We start from the raw sequence: 15,304 nt of genomic DNA on the forward strand, positions 1-15,304 counted from the left end.
TTAAGCAAGGAGTGCAAGCAAAGTATTTCACCGTGCTGGATACCAGTAATGGTTTTTGGTCCATTCCCCTAGATCGGGCTTGCCAGTACAAATTCGCATTCAATTTTCAAGGACAACAGTACACGTGGACGTGTCTCCCCCAAGGCTTCCATAATTCCCCCTCCATTTTCCACAGACAGCTAGCTGCTGGTCTTTCCAAATTCTCCCGCCCCGAATGCCTAATTCAGTATGTAGATGACCTGCTCCTGCAAACCGACACCAGGGAAGAGCACGTGGCACTATTGGCCGAATTACTAACCCTGCTCCAGTCCATCGGATGTAAGGTAAACATCAAAAAGGCACAGATATTGAGGGAAAAGGTACTTTATTTAGGCACCACTATTACACACGGCAAACATGAAATTGAACAAAAACGCATTGACTCCATTGTGAACTTGCCCCTTCCCTATAATGTAAGTGCACTCCGCTCATTTTTACGTTTAGTGGGGTACTGCAGAAATTATATAGATGGTTTTGCCATAAAGGCCGCCCCGCTCTCAGAGCTTCTGCAAAAGAACACCCCATGGAATTGGCTTCCCCAGCACACAGACGCCACAGGCAATTTAAAACTCGCCCTAGGTACAGCTCCCGCTTTACAAGTTCCCGTCCCCGCCTTGCCCTACGCCATAGAAGTAGCAACCACCGACCGAACCCTCTCAGCAGTGCTCCTGCAGGAACGCCACGACTGATTAGGACCGTAGCCTATGCCTCTAGAATTTTAGACCCAGTAGAACAAGGATTTTCTGCCTGTGAACGACACATGCTTGCAGTCTTTTGGGCAGTCCAGTACTTTGCCTACATTACAGGCCTCAAGCCAGTCACGATATTAACCAAGCACGCCCATGCCCAACTGTTGTTAGACGGCAAACTAAAGGATGGTTCAGTTCGCCAGATCAGAGCAGCTCGCTGGAAACTCTTATTACAAGGCAGGGATATTTCTGTGAAATGTACCAAGACCCACATGTTCTTAGCAGACAGTTTACAATATGCAGGGACCACACACGAATGCCAGATAATTGCAGCCACACCCCACAGGACCCTTTGTTCCAAAATCATTACAACCACGTGTAAACGGTGAGACACAAAGTTCCCAAGACACAGGGGACACAGTAAAGATCTATGTAGATGGCTCCTCCACTGTTGAGGATGGAGTAAGAATGACAGGATGCGGGATTTACATGGAGGACACACAGGGACGCCCACTACAAGAGGTATCTTTAAAATTCCCCGGTCACTTGGGTTCACAGGCAGCCGAACTGGCAGCCATAGCTTCTGTAATTGACCACCCAGACTCCTTTCCAACGCCTGCGGATATACACACCGGCAGCTTGTATGTTTGCAAGTCTAACAGAATTCCTTCCCCTATGGGAATCTCGAGGTTTTGTATCCGCCAACGGAAAGTCCCTACCATCCGCCCCTCTCCTGAAACATATTCTTAAGAAAGCCACCGGCCGCACATACGGCATCATTAATGTAAAGAGCCATCACCACACCTCCCTCCCCCCTGGGAATCGCAAGGCCGACACCTTAGCTAGAGCTGGATCACGCACTGGTCACTTCTGGCAACATTTCTCCCCCCCCGACGATTCCCTTAAACAGATGCTGAACGGCACCTACACTGCCCCTATGATAAATGGAAGGACACTCTCACAATACAGGACGGAATAACGTTAAAGGACAGAATTTATGTGGCCCCACCCAAGACAGAAACCAGTTAATCTACCAATTCCATGACGGACACGGACATCAGGGAATAGACACAACCATTGTCCATTTAAGACCCATGTGCTGGTGGCCCGATTTTAAAAGCGATGTCACACATTATGTAGACAATTGCTTCATTTGCGCCCAGAACAATCCAGAACATTATGCAAAGAAGGGACAATTAAAACACACCCGACCTGTAGAAGGCCCCTGGACAAATCTGCAAATTGATTACATTGGTCCCCCCCCTGCTGAAATGGCTTCAAGTACATGCTAGTCGTCATCGATACATTTACAAAATGGGTCGAAGCATTCCCTGTTCAAACACGGCAAAGGCCACCGCAAACATTTTGACTCAACAGCTTTACACGCTGGGGTCTTCCACGCAGCATTGAGTCGGATCAAGGTTCCCACTTCACCAGCAGAGTAATGCCAAAATGTTATGACCATTTTCGGTATCAAACAAAACTTCCACATAGCCTACCATCCCCAGTCCAGCGGCATAGTAGAGCGCATGAACCGCACTTTAAAAAGGACCATTAGGAAAACGGTACAGCAGAACAATTCCACTTGGGACACGGTATTACCCTTTGCTCTCATGATTATCAGGAACACAGTTTCCAGTTCCACAGGTTTCACCCCCCCACACCCTTATGACAGGGAGACCCATGAAAGGCATTGAATATTTATTAGGGCTCGATTTGACAAATCCCGCAGTAACCGCGCTCACCGACGAAAAAGCAGTCTAACAGGTCACAGAAAACAGTAAAGCGGCACAACTAACTGCTGCTATCCGACTAGGCACTTGGAAAACGCAGAGTAAAGCCAGCTTTGACAAAAAGGTTCACCCCATAGAGTATACAGTCGACCAGCAAGTTATGATCTCGTTGTACAACCCCAACTCTTTCCTAGCCCCTAAATTCACAGGCCCCTACTTAATCTCTGACAAAGTAAGCCCCTCTGTGTACAAGATAGCGTACCCATCACTTAGCCTTGGTAATGGGAGAGGATGACGATCTGCCCACTGACGATTCAGCCCGATGCCCGCTCCAACTCTTTCCCACCCGCCCCCCCCCTCCCTCAGGACGACACTCTCCCCTCGACTCCGCACATACTCACAGGTTTCAACCTTGAACTTGACTTTGAAGAGAGCCTCCCGGATTTGACTACCATCCCTAGCAACCTTCCCACCATCAGCCACCCTAGCCCCCGAAACAACGCCTTGGATTTTCTCGACCCCTTGTACGACCGTCTCCGCCCAACGACTCTTCCTCTGCCCACTCCTGACAACATTGCTTCCACTTCCAGTACATCAGTTCCCGGCTACACACCACCACACGACAATCCCGATACTCCCTTTCGGCACCGTGACAATTCCTACAGGTTGGTAAGACATGACGAATCGGACCACCCACAGGCCTACGCGGCTACCGCCCGGAATCTGCAGACACGAGTCTGGCAACCAGGAGAAGGTGATGATTTAAGCAATGAGCCCCTTCTGGGAAATGATTTAACGGAAGTGATCCACGCAAATATTTGAGGTGTCCAGATGATGAGAAACGGACACTGTCTAAGAATTAAGGTGTCCAAATTTCTGATGGAGCCTGCCCGTCTTCTTGTTTTGATCTCCTCTTCTCTCCAACACATGGTTTTAATCTATGTTGGCCTGACACTCAGTTATGCAGTTGTAATTACTCCTCTGATTCAACCGTCAGACACGGTCTACAGACCAATGGCAGTTGAAGGCACTACAATACAACTACAAATTCTTTCCGTTCATCCCGGTCACCCAGGTAGGGAGTCACGGCACTAATCCCCGCCCTATCTGAGGGCCCCAAAATTAACCGGTCAATCACGCTCGGGTAGTGGAGTATCGGCACTAACCCCCGCCCTACCCGGGGATCCCACCCATTCTTGACCCGCAGCGGCCCACACACACCCCACGTTTCACATCATGCTCTCTGGAATGGTTTACTACACCTTTTGCTGCTTTGGGCAGGTCTTGAATCTTCCTCCCCGCTCCAAATCTAAACCCTTCTTTCTTCCAGACCCCTTCGGGTCACTTCCAAATGCTATTTACACGTAAAAACACAACGGTTGCTGATCACTGCTGCTATCTCTGAGCCCCTGGGACGAAACTCTATAAAACTGGCCACCCTGAAATTCGGCTGGTTAAGCAAAGCCTCAACCTCCTTGGTTGCTAGTAAAGATGGAGAATGGTCGAAGAAAGCATCCGCCCACTCCTCGCATCCACCACACAAGCTGCGAGACACTTGAATACTTGGATTGAGACACTTGGATTAGTACCTCTCCAAATTAAAAAAAAAATATGTGGGAGTCACACATGGTGACAATCATAAAGGGAAATTGGAACTAAGCGAGAGAGACTAACACACACAGATATTAACCAACGATACTGACATGATACTATGCTTGATTCACTAGGATTACACAGAAACCAGACACCGCAGGATGAACCCAGCCGTGATCGCCTTCCGGATAGTTGCCACACTTACTGTACTCCAAGCACAAGGTACCCAAGACTTTCCATAGCCCGGCGGTCTGTGGTACCGTCTCCCAGATGCAGGGGAATGTGAGAGTGGCACCCTAAGAGCAGAGGCATCATACTTGGGTGCAATACCAACGGACAATTTGAAATGAAAAATGAAAATCGCTTACTGTCACAAGTAGGCTTCAAATGAAGTTACTGTGAAAAGCCCCTAGTTGCCACATTCCAGCACCTGTTCGGGGAGGCTGGTACGGGAATTGAACCGTGCTGCTGGCCTGCCTTGGTCTGCTTTCAAAGCCAGCGATTTAGCCCAGTGTGCTAAACCAGCCCCTACAGAAAGCCCAATGGGTCCACATCAGAATGTTACATTAGCACAATCGGTACAGAGGATTGGTGGGAACTTACTAATGAAGGGTGCCCCAAAATTGGATGTTTAAATAAAATTGCAGGGAACACAATAAGGATCGGACAAAATTGCCCCGGGACACCCACTAAAGGTAATTTGGCAATACACACAATTAGAGTAGGGCCTAAGCCAGCCCCGAGCAACACCACCCCAAGACCACCTCCAGTCAGGATACCACACAGAACCTGTTAGAGATAGAGACCGAAACCCCCACCTGGTGGGAAGGCATTGCAAAATGGAACCCACTCTCATACATAACAGAGACCCTCCTCCTGGTTGCAGCAATCTATAATGTAGTCCTCACATTCAAACTCCGTAAATGGAAGGCAAAAGCCTCCCGGCCCCCTATATACACAGTTCGAGCCCCCCTCTTTGGAATCCAATAATCTACTAAGAATGTACAACTTACAAATCTGTGATAACCGCTGCTAAATGGACCCTTTATACCTCTGTACCGATGAAATGTGATAAGACGAAAGAATGTGGTGCTGCTGTTTAAGTTTGTAGATTTTGTGTTATAGATAAGCTCTTTAGGCAAAACCAGCAGCATGAGTGTAGTTTAGAAAGTTTAGTTAGAAACCAACTGTTTTATATGTTAATTTAAGTTAAAATGTTTTATATGGATCTGATTTTAGGAATGAAATAGCTAACAGTAGTGAATTGTTTTAATGAATGTATGTAATATTAATGAATTAGGTAAAATTGTACTGACCAGTACTGGCTTGGTAAGGTAGACTACGGAATCAAGACTGTGATCCACCACGCTTCGCTCTCAAGATCAAGAGGGCGGAATGTAGCCATGTAAAATGGCCACCTGCGAAGGATCATGGGAATTGTGGTCAATTTGGGACACAGACAGGTATTGCGCAAAGAAACCAGACTTGGCTGAAACTTGTATCCATTAAGAGTCGATCATCATTTCCCCCAGATCAATAGAGTTTGAATCAAGAAGTTACAACAGTAGCAGACTAACCGGCGCCACTCCCCTTTATTTGGAAAGGCCTACATGCCATGACAATGAAAGCTAGGACCCGCCCAGTTAGGGAGGTATCCGCCCCCTAATTGGCTGAGATCGATGAGGGTGATCGAAAAGGGCGCGAAAGAGACTAAGGATAAAAAGCCCTGCACACTAGGGATTGATCTCTTTTGGGACCGGCCTGTGTGCGACCAACTGCAGCAGAACAACCAAGTTCAAGGACCCGCGACCATTCCTGAAGGGCGAGCACAGCTGAGACAAACCCAACCATTTGGACCCGGATAAAGGCCTTATCTCGCACAGTGCCGGTCACTCGAAGTTAAGTAAAGGTCATCTTAGTCGTTAGGTGTAGTTTAGTACGGAGCCGCGTGTGTTACTGCAAAGAGGTACAAGGCTTGTGTTAGTAATAAACTGTGTTTTTGAACTAACATATTGGTTGTGTGGTCATTTGGTCGATATAAGAAACAGCTTGTGGTTCACTCCAAAGGCGGCAACAGCTTTCAGTTCCACCTCGCCTCTTTCATGCCCCTTCAGTCAGCTCCCAGAGGTCACAGCCATTGGCAACTATTTCCCTGCCGTCTCTGTCAATGTCCACCGGCGTAGGCATTGTTGGTTTAATGAGTATGTTAATGAATTCGCATGATCCAGATGTCATCATATGGGCCCTTCGCATTTTATGGAAATTCTGGAAATGTTGTCACCAATAGTCATTGGTGTAGTGCCTAACTGAGGTTGGACTTTACGTTAACCAGCTCTTAGTGCATTCATCTTTCTTGCTCAGGTCTCTCCTGCAATTAATGAGAGCAGATTGTTTTGCTTCAATGACAAGTTCCATTGCAACAATGTTAGCGTCAAAAGAGCCAACATTATCCACTCCATGTTTCCAATTTGTTGAGTTTGGCATCGCAAAATATGTGACAAGGTATATTCCACTTTGTTTCTGCACTTTGGGAATGCCAGAGAGAATCTGTTTGATTAAGTCAAGGAACTGCTCATTCTTACCGGAGTAGGCAGTATGGCTGACATTGATACGAGGATGCCATTTCTGCTTTAAATGAAAAAGCTTTCAAGGATTAAATCCTAACCCTGGTGCACACCACACTCAGCGCTGTCATTGCTGCATGTTGTGAATGTTGTTCAGAGAGTTACACCTGGTGATGATTAAATCCAACTGGTGCTGGTGTCCTGATCTTGGATGTCTCCAGGACACCTTGTGGCATGGTTTGTTCTAAATGGAAGTGCTAGTTACACAAAACCTGTGGCAGCAGCAAACCTCAAATAGTCTCGATCCATTTTCATTTTGCCTTCCCATGCCGTGTTGCCTGTGGCACAAGGGTCAATGCTCATGGTCTACAGCCACTAGTCCCAGTAGGTAAATAAGTTCTGTTTTAGGGATTCTGCTAATAGCTACTTGCAGAACTTGTTTTTCATCTCTCTGGTGGTGCAATGTTTGAGCATAGATACTAGCAGAAGCAGAGAAAGGAAGAAGATGGAGGATCCATGATAGAGTGAAAGGCAGAGAAGTTAAATGACAGAAGAGATGATAGTGCCAGAAAAAAGTGGGGGGTGGGGTGGAGGAAAAGGGGTAAACGATTAAGCAAAATAGGGTGTGTCTAGCGAGGTAAATGTGAAAAGTAGATTAATCACCAACAGTTGCCACCTGATTTACGGTTGCTGGAGACCAATCATTTTAACCCCAGGACATTGCTGCAGGAGCTCCCCAGGGCCGCGTCCTTGGCCCACTCATCTGTAGCTGCTTCATCAAATCGTTATTTGCCTTCATTATAATGTCAGATATTTGTTGATATAGCAGTGTTCAGTTCCATTTGCAATGCCTCAGATGACGAAATAGTCCGTGTGACTGCATGCAGCAAGACCTGGACAGAGTTCAGACTTTGGCAAATGCCATTTGACATTTGCACCACACAATTGTCAGGCAATTATTATCTCCAATGAGAAAGAGTATAAATACCTTCCCTCACCAAGACCACAACCATCAACAATCTGGGGATACCAAGGACCAGACACTTATCTGAATCAACCATATAAATACTGTGAATACAAGAACAGGGCAGGGCTGGAAATTTTGCAGAAGGTAAACCACCTCTTGACTCTCCAAACGCTTTTACCTACCACTGTAAAATGTACAAGTCAGGAGTATGATGGAATGCTCTCTATTTGCATAAGTGCTGCTTCAACAGCACTTGGAGAGGTTTGACACCATTCAGGACAAAATATCCCACTTGATTGGCCCATCCAAAACCTTTCAAATTCGCTCTCTCCACCATCGGTGCTCCATGGCTGCAGATTATACCACTGACAAGATGCATTGCAGCAATTTGCCAAGGCTTTTTCAAATAGCATCTCCCAATTTCTATTGTGTGGAAGGACAAGGGCAGCAGTACCGCTACCGGCAAATTCCCGTCCAAGCCAAAAGATACTTTTAATATTTTGAAAAAAGAACCCACCTGAGCCACTGGGGACCTTTCTGAAGGTATGAAGGAAATGAAATAGGTGACCTTAACTGGACCCACTTCCTCCAACATGACGATGAAAACAATCCTGCAATCTTCTTTCGCAACTACTGCCAACTCTTTGCTAGTACCTTGGGTCAGTGGTACTTCATTGGGCAGCGAGGAAAATTGGTCAGGGTTCTTTCTTATCCTTAACTCTCTGTCACCATGACGTCCTCAATCCAGTGACATATCTCTGCCCATTTTCAATCTTTCACTGTCACTGAACTGAAAATGAAAAAATGAAATTAAAATTGCTCATTGTCACAAGTTGGTATCAAATGAAGTTACTGTGAAAAGCCCCTTGTCGCCACATTCCGGCGCCTGTTCGGGGAGGCTGGTACGGGAATTGAACCGTGCTGCTGGCCTGTCTTGGTCTGCTTTAAAAGCCAGCTCTTTAGTCCTGTGCTAAACCAGCTACAAACTGTTAAATTTCAACCAGTTACGAAGACTGGTTTCAAACAATTGCAAGCTCTTCCGTTTATGTTAGGAAAGACTCCTTGTTTGCTTTCCTCACCCAGTCCATTCATCTCACTTTTGCAATGACTCCTTGGTGCCACGCTCAGTTGAGTTATGCTTTCATGTCAAGGGGAACTACTCTCATCCTTCCTTTGGCGTTCAACTCCACATTCATGTCTGTCTTAAGACTGTGAAGAAATATGGAGTCATGAGGTTTTGACAAAATGCAAACTGAGAAATGTAAGCAAATTGTTACTAAACAATTATTGTTTGGTGATATCCTTAATGATATCTTCCACCAATTTACTGAAGATCGAAGAATAGAACTTTCTATTATCTATTTCGAACAGAACAAAATTGCAAGGTTATGAGAAAAAGGTGGGAGTGTGGGACTAGCCGAGTTGCTCTTGCAGAGAATTGGTATACACATTTTAAGGTTTTTGCTATAACAAACTAAAATCAACACAGATTAAACACTACTTCAGGCAACCACCAGGCAAATAATACACCAAACTAAGGAAAAGGGTACTTTTGCATTTACTGGCACAACTGGGATAAGTCTTACAACCCCCTTTCCGAACTTCCAGCAGATGTAGCATTACAATAGGTCCAAAGTTACTCCAGCAGGTCAACGTCTCCCTGTCGCGCCAGGTCTAAATTTCTAGTGTCCTTTGAAAGTTGTTCTACTCAACCTGAGTTTTGAAGGTTTGATTTTTACCAGCAAGGCCCACCTTGGCAATTCCTTGCTCCTTAAATCTCCTCAAGTCTCGTTGCATCTGTCCCCTTACTTTCAAACATAAAACCAACTCTTGCAAGCATCCTTCTTGTTTAACACAAAACAGTCCTTTTCTGCCTTCAAAGTAGTAGCTGTTTTGCTCCTCATAGAATTTACAGTGCAGAAGAAAACCATTCGGCCCATAGTCTGCAGGGGCCCTTGGAAAAATGGTTCTCCATGCAGTAGTAATTGCTATTTCTCTCCCTATGTCTTACAAAGATCCTGTCCCTTTACTGTAATCACTATGGAAAGGTGTGGAAACTGTCACATGGTATTTCAACAGGTTTATATTTGAGTTCCTCTTCCACGACCATCAAAGCTCATGGGTCATCTTCAAACAGAGATGGCCTCATTCTGAAAGGGAATCCCGGTTTCCAGATATTCTGCTTCACCTCAAGTTCATGGAGACATTTTAAAACAACCGTCCTGCAAAGTCTAGCGTGGTAACAATATGATTAGTTTAATACTCATCACCTGATCTTCCTTCACTGACAAAATCAAATGGTCAGTAATTGGATGGTTACATTTATGGACTGAACGAATTTGGGCAATCTTCCATAATGTCAGGTCCTCCATGTATCGGAACGGGTGAAGGGAGGAACTGGCATTGGTGCACAGGATTTTTGTGGTATAGCAGGGATGTGGCCAGGTCTTAGCCTTTGTTGTTTCCACTGCACACAGCCAGTTCGTATTGTAATGTGGAGTGAGTTCAATAAATGTGGAGTGAGTTCAATTTGCTGAAATGTTTTTTTTTTAAAAATAAACATTTTATTAAGGCATTTTTTGGTATTATAAAACAACACAATAAACAATGTACATGAAACTATAAACATAGTGCAAAAGCCATCTCCCTCCCTTACAGGTCCCACCTTTTATTAACTCCCTACTCTAAGCTAAACTAATCCAAACCCCCGCCCCCCCCCATCTGCTGACGATTAACTTTCCCCGAAGAAGTCGACGAACAGTTGCCACCTCTGGGCGAACCCTAACAGTGACCCTCTCAAGGCGAACTTGATTTTCTCCAAACAGAGAAAGCTAGCCATGTCCGATAGCCAGGTCTCCGACTTCAGGGCTTTGAGTCCCTCCAAGCTAATAGTATCTGTCTCTGGGCGACCAGGGAAGCAAAGGCCAGAACGTCTGCCTCTTTCTCCTCCTGGATTCCCGGGTCTTCTGACATCTCAAAAATCGTCACCCCTGGACTCAGCGCCACCCTTGTTTTTAACACCGATGACATGACATCTGCAAACTCCTGCCAAAATCCCTTAAGCTTCGGACATGCCCAGGACATGTGGACATGGTTCGCTGGCCCTCCTGCACACTTAATTTGCTGAAAATGTTAACTATTGTTATGATCCCAGTTGATGTTATTACTGGACAGGAAGGTCCCAGAATGGAACCCTGGCTCAAAAGACTGTGGGGAGGATTCAGCAGCCCAGTCATGCCCGACTTGGCGTTGGGGCGAGGCCGTTAAATCTCGCACAGGCCTAGATTGAGATTCGGGATGCTCGTGGGGTTCAACAGAATCTCGTTGCACGTCATGATCTGGATCTTCTGCACTGTAAATTCTATGATACTTTATGATCTCACTCTGGCTGGGCGAGAGCCAGATACATATATTTAAATGAGCCAATTAGTGGTCCACAAACATGTGAACCAGTCTGGATGGCACCTCGGGGGTCTCGCTGGAGAGTTGAGGCAATGGGCAGGGTAGACCTCTGATACTCCCCTAGATTCCTGGGCACCTGGGCACTGTCAGCCTGGCACCTTGGCAGTGCAACCCGAGCACTGTCAAGGTGCCAGTATGGCAGTGCCAGGGTGCCATTTTGCCTGTGCCAGGAGTCATGCCCGGGGAGGCCTTTCCCATGGGGTGGGGTAGCTCAAGGATCCTGAAAGAGGCAAGTTGGGTGAAGTGGGGGGGGTTCCTGAGGCTGCAGTGGGGGCTGAAGGGGTCGAAAGATCGGACTGCCTTTAAAAATGGCATCCCAATCCACGAGTAGTCTTCTTGCGCTGGCGAGATGACTTAAAGAGTAGCCTCGACGGGGAGTTACTCTCCAAGGCCAAAAAAACAGTGAAGTGCCATTGAATCGCGGGGTCTTTCATGGCGCTGAAGGTGCTGAGAAACATCCTGCTAAATGTGCTGTTCAGTGGACTTTAACATGAGTCCACTGAATCGCTCCCCGTAACTTTTACTTCTTTTTAGAAACCATGCATAACAGTCACAGGACTGCCAATTAGCTTCTCACAGAATCAACATCAGTTCTAACAACAGGAAAAAAACATTAAACATGAAAAGTTTGATTTTAATACAAAGTACTCTCAATTCCCACCTACCTTCACAAATGTACACAGATTTTAAGGATATAACAGGGTACAAAATATATCTTATGCGACAATGTTCTCAGAAAACACACAGTCCCTGTACCCCAACAAACTAACTATGGTCAGACAATACCCGAAATGAAACCAAGTGTTACTGAATCAGAACTCTGTTGATTTCTCTTCAAATCCTTCCAGATGATTATTACACCATGACCCAACCAATCTCACTGGACTCTGGCTTCCACATGAGTTTCCAAACTCCACTCTTGAAAAGAAATGTCGTACAATTTTCTTTCAAACAATGCTTTCTCTCAGCTGGTTCCAGCAAGTATCTCATTCCAAGATTTCCAGCTGTCCTTTCAGTATTTCTTTGTCTTGACTAGCCACGAGCTTTCAAATTTTCACACAATCTCTCAGGTATCCAGCCACCAATTGCTTCCACTTTTACTTCACTGGCTGTAGTAAAATATCACCAACCTTAGGAGTGCTTCAGGTATCTTCTCTGGCTTTTCACTAGCCAACTTCATCAAGTCTGCATTTTGCAGTTCAGTCTTTAACTCCCATCAACAGTACCCTGTTCCAATTCCAGTTTCTCTTTGTTCCTTTAACTTCAAACTTTCTGGAGCTTATTTTTTCATTCCTTGGTTTGTCAACCTATTGTCCTTTCGTTTCGGGGACTTGCGTTCTTGCCCATTTCTCCATTGTTCTGCTTCTGGCTCTCCAGTTAAGCTCCTCCTGCTATGGATTCAGTTAAATTAAAAACACAAGTGGCGTGGTTTTACTTAATGGGAACAAAGTCCCATAGTGAGCACGTCCAGCCACGTGTTTCCCAGCGCTCACAGCGCCGTGAAATACAAGGCTATAAAACGCAACTCGCGTTTCATAAGAGGCCTCAATGGGGAACACGCGGCCGAGGCCACACATAGCCCTGTTTGTACACTGAAGAGCTCTGCTCGCTGATCTCTGAGGCCCCCGAAGCAGCCCCTGATGCACCCCCCAAGCCCCCAGCCCAAGCGCAGCCACACAAAAAATGTCAGCTTGGCGTCTTGACATTGCCAGGGTGCGTGGGTGGCACCAGCAGTGCCAGGGTACCACCCTGCCCAAAGTGCATGCACCTGGGGGGTCTCTGATGGCTGGGAGACTCCCATGAGTGCCGTTCCGTCTAGTCCCTGTTTCTGGAGACCAGTAATGAACGCGGCGAGCTGCCTTCCGGGCACAGCGTGGGCATAAAATCGCGACCAAGGTCTTTCTCCTAAATGTAACTCCTGGTCGTTAAGCGACACCTCATTCTTTCTCCAAGCTCTTGTTTACCTTTCATGACGCAAACTCTCGGAGACCAAAATCCCCATACATGCAAATACCTTGGTTTATCATGAGTCTAACCAGAGTTCCATCCTTCCTTACACAGAAACACTAAATTAAACTCACTTAAATCTATACCTTATTTCTATTATCCAACGATACAAACATAGATCACTTAAACTACCTTTGCTTTCTGACAGTCTCATGGTTGGAGCTTCAGGATGACACGGAGTAGGATCATCCGCCTGAAAATACCTGCAACACGTCAGCAGGTGGTACAGTGGTTAGCACTGCTGCCTCACAGTACCAGGGTTCCGGGTTTGATTCTAGCCTCGTCTGTGTGGAGTTTGCTCTTGTCTGCGTCGGTTTCAAGGTGCTCCGGTTTCCCCCCCGAGTCCAAAGATGCGCAGGGTTAGGTCGATTGGCCATGCTAAATTGCCCCTCAGTGTCCAGGGATGTGCAGGTTAGGTTACAGGGATAGGGCAGGGGAGTGGACGGAGGTAGAGTGCTCTTTCAGAGGGTTGGTGCAGACACAATGGGCTGAATTACCTCCTTCTGCACTGTAGGGATTCTATGGATTCAGCTCATATTTTGCACTTATGTTCTGAGTGCCACTACTGCCTTTAATGTAACAAAATTCCTTCAGGCTTTTCATAAGGGGAGTGAGTGATGTAGTGGTATTATCGCCGGAATAGTAATACAGAGTCATGCTCTGGGGACCCGTATTCAAATCCTGCCATGGCAGATGGTGGAATTTGAATTCAATTAAAAAAAATCTGGAATTAAAAGTCTTAAAGGAGACCATGAAACCATTATCGGTTGTCGGAAAAACCCATCTGGTTCACTAATGTCCTTTAGCGAAGGAAATCTGTCGTCCTTACCTGCTCTTGCCTATATGTGATCCACAGCAATGTATTTGATTCTTAAATGCCCTCAGGGATGGGCAATAAATGCTGGCCCAGCCAGCGACGCCCACATCCCATGGACGAATAAAAAGAATAAGAGCATTATAAAACAAAATATTACTCATGGAGTCATATTAAGAGACATTAGGCCAGATGCAAAAAGTTTTAGCAGAGATGTAGGCTAAAGGAGCGTTTAAAGGAAAAGAAGTTGGGCAGAAGGGATAGGGAGGGTATCCTAGAACTTAGGGCGAAGGCAATTGAAAGCATGGCAACAAATAAAGGAGTGACTAAAATCAGGGATATCCAAAAGGTCAGAATTAGAGGATAAAAGCAAATTACTAATCAGATGCTGGAATCTGAAACTAAAACAGAAAATACTGGACAATCTCAGCAGGTCTAATAGTTCACAGATGCTAACGTTTTGGAGCCTGGATGTCTCTTTGAAAGTATCTGGAATCTAGTTCTTCTCATTAACATCACATTTTTTCAAGAGCAAGCAAGGTAAACTGATCAATGCATTTATAATGATTTTGAGTGGATACAGGGCATACATAATGTAATAGAAAACCTCAATAAATTCCAAATACAGGCAATCATCATATTTTCATTTGAATTATGTTTCTATAGGTGACCTGAATTCATTTAAACAGATGTAATCAGAATTTAGTGTATGAAATCCTGATTTACAAACCATTAAGGTAGTGATTATGTAGATCACAGGAAAACAAAATCAAGGATATGTTTTCCAGAGGTAAATCCAGCTGGAAACTGATGAAAAATCATGACATAACTATACACTGGCAGGCAAATTCAAGTGCTTAAAAATATATGAAGCCTAAAATTGGGAGAGCATGAAACAAATATCTCAACTGTAATCTTGCCAGGTCACTGCTGTTGAACACAATGCCAGACATCTCTAAATTACTTCACTTGCAGATTTCAAATAGCCTCCAGAGTTTGTCTTCAGCAAAAATAACACAAAATAGCAAGAAATATGTGCAAAATTGGTTGCAGACAGAGATTCACAATTATGTTTTATCATACTGTGCTTAACTCAATATGCATTTAATGCTGTTTTCAGGCAATAGATGCGTAATTCTCTAACAAACAACATTTAAAAAATAATGGGATTCATATGACGGTGAGAAAATAAATCTAATTTTTATTAAGGCAGGTATGTGGAAACTATTTTGTTCAGTCCACTGTAAGTAACGTTGCAAACAACACTATTACATTCAACACTGGGTTTCTGCCATATACTTGCCTGGGAGAGTTTTACTGTGTTCGTTTCTGGAATTTAGTTATTCTCATTAACCAATTTCCTTTAAGCAGTTATACATTTTCTTGAAACTGAATTTGACCCATTTATTTTCAACAGTGCTAGATATCTGAAGGCT

The 15,304-nt window shown here is 45.2% G+C and overlaps 1 protein-coding gene across 5 annotated transcripts in view; it reads right to left on the reverse strand.

Moving 5' to 3' along the window:
- The window catches only part of rbm19 (RNA binding motif protein 19), a 436,673-nt gene that overhangs the window by 91,322 nt on the left and 330,047 nt on the right, over positions 1–15,304 (reverse strand). The window lies entirely within an intron of this gene.

Source organism: Scyliorhinus torazame, chromosome 1 (genome assembly GCF_047496885.1).
Source record: "Scyliorhinus torazame isolate Kashiwa2021f chromosome 1, sScyTor2.1, whole genome shotgun sequence".
Taxonomy (NCBI): Eukaryota; Metazoa; Chordata; class Chondrichthyes; order Carcharhiniformes; family Scyliorhinidae; genus Scyliorhinus; species Scyliorhinus torazame.